General features: G+C 42.3%; 1 pseudogene; it reads left to right on the forward strand.

The window, feature by feature from the left end:
* The first annotated feature begins 822 nt into the window (after nt 1–822).
* On the forward strand, nt 823–1,803 carry LOC132350450 (E3 ubiquitin-protein ligase RNF13-like; annotated as a pseudogene).
* The last annotated feature ends 666 nt before the right edge of the window (nt 1,804–2,469 follow it).

Consider the following 2,469-nt stretch of genomic DNA (forward strand, 5'->3'; position numbering starts at 1 on the left):
CCCAAATCCTGTGTGGAATCCTTGAGCCCAACTATAGGCAATTGCCAAGCTTTGCCTGACAGGCCTCATGAGTGAAAGCTGCTTTCCCCTCACCAGATTTGGTGCGCAACGTTACACTGCAATTTTCTGAAGCAAGTTGCAGTCAAGGACTCAGATTTCCCCCACCCCACTCATCAGCATCCTCATAGGCACATGGGCATTCCTAGCCCTGACCACCTCTTTCGAGGCCTCCTTCTCAGTGCCCGTGGCTGAGGCACTCTACTTCAACTCAGTACCTTCCAACTCCTACCCCTTCCTTCTTTCCTCACCTTCAGCCCACGGTCCATGAAGAGACAAGAGCCTTTTGTTAAGTCTCTCCTCAGAGACAGCTACCCCTTTCTGTGCTGCATCCATCTGACCCTCTCCTGCCATTCTATGAAGAAAAACAAAATAGCAGGGAGCCAGAGCTTCCGTTAACCTCTTGCATTATTCACTGTCCTAGTAAGTGAATAAAGGCTTGATTAGTACTTTCAGTCTTTCTGTCCAATTGACCACCTCAATACCTATTTTGTTGATAATTGTTGCAGAAAAAAGCACTTGAAAAATTCAGCATTCATGCATGATAAAAACACTCAGCAAACCTGGATCAAAAGGGACTTTTTTTTTCCCACTCTGATAATAGACATCAATACAAATACTACAGCTAGGGTGGGGGTCGGTGCGGAGATTCAGTCATGACGTCGGGATGGGGACTTCTCCCGCAGCGACGTGCTGGCGAGCCTATCTGTGTTGTGGCGTCAGGCTCCCAGGTGACTTTATGGCCAGCTGCTGCTCTCCATCGGGATGCTCATGCTGTCGGCCACGCAAGGCTATACCATCCTGACTGTGCAGCTCTTTGCATTCCTAAACCTACCGCCTGTAGAAGCGGACATTTTAGCATATAATTTTGAAAACGCGTCTCAGACATTGATGACCTTCCAGCAAGATTTGGTTATAGACTTCCAGCTGAAGGTTTAAAGGGTTTTTTGATTAACTCAAAACCAGAGAATGCCTGTGAACCCATAGTGCCTCCGCCACTAAGAGACAATTCATCTGGCGCTTTCATCGTGTTAATTAGAAGACTTGATTGTAATTTAGATGAAAAGGTTTTAAATGCACAGAGAGCAGGATACAAAGCAGCCATAGTTCACAATGGTGATTCTGATGACCTCATTAGCGTGCGATCCAATGCCAGTAAGTACAGATCGCAAAATTTGTCCAGGATAGACATAGAGCTGGAAGAAACTGACTTCGTAAAGATCAACTTAAGAAACTCCCTATACATAAATTCAAAAACGGAGATGAGTATGATGTATGTGCCATTTGTTTGGATGAATATGAAGATGGAGACAAGCTCAGAATCCTTCCGTGTTCCCATGCTTATCATTGCAAGTGTGTAGATCCTTGGCTAACTAAAACCAAAAAAACCTGTCCAGTCTGCAAGCAAAAAGTTGTTCCTTCTCAAGGTGATTCAGACCCTGACACAGATAGTAGTCAAGAAGAAAATGAAGTGTCAGAACATACCCCTTTACTCAGACCTTTGGCTTCTGTCAGCACCCAGTCATTTGGGGCTTTGTCGGAATCCCGCTCACATCAGAACATGACAGAATCTTCAGACTATGAGGAAGATGACAATGAAGATACCGACAGTAGTGATGCAGAAAACGAAGTTAATGAACATAGTGTTGTGGTCCAACCGCAGCCTGATGGTGAACGGGATTACAACATAGCAAACACTGTTTGACCTTCAGAGGGTACTGGGTTATTTCCCTTTAAAATGTTTATTTAGGCATATCGTTTTTTTGCTCCCTTCAGAGATTTCTGTAGAAATAACTTATTTTTTAGTATTCTACAGGTTAATCAGATTACTGAAACAGGTTTTTTTGATCTGGTATTTATCTGCAGGAGTGTACTTCGTTTCACTAATAACTAATACAGACTGGTGCTGTAACTCAAGCATCAAATCAGCTCTTCTTTTGGAATGAAATATAGCCAAAACATTAAAAAAAAATTCCTCAGTATAACTTACAATGAAGACCTAGATCACAGTATGCAAATGTTTCATGTTTTTACACACAAGGTCAGTGCTGTGGCCACCTAGCATGAGCTAAGCCAACTCCCATCTCCATAAAGTTACCTAGAGTTGTTGAGCTGGAATATGCTTGTTCTGGTATTTCTGCCATTATTAGTGAGAGGCGACAAGGTAAGTTAGCATTTTTCTTCCTATCAGCACCACAGAGACTCAAAGCTGTCTTTTTCCTTTCTATTGCCAAGTAGTCTTATCCTGATAGGAACAGTCTGTACTAGGGCAGATTGCAAAAGTTTTTTTTTTTTTAAGGTTTTTAATACTATAGTGTTACACATGAACTTGACTTATTGGCTAATGTCTCTGGACTTTAGTTACTGAATTTCAGTATCCTTAAGGATTTTTTGTGTTATTGTGATCAAAGC

This window comes from Balaenoptera ricei, chromosome 16 (assembly GCF_028023285.1).
Source record: "Balaenoptera ricei isolate mBalRic1 chromosome 16, mBalRic1.hap2, whole genome shotgun sequence".
Lineage (NCBI taxonomy): Eukaryota > Metazoa > Chordata > Mammalia > Artiodactyla > Balaenopteridae > Balaenoptera > Balaenoptera ricei.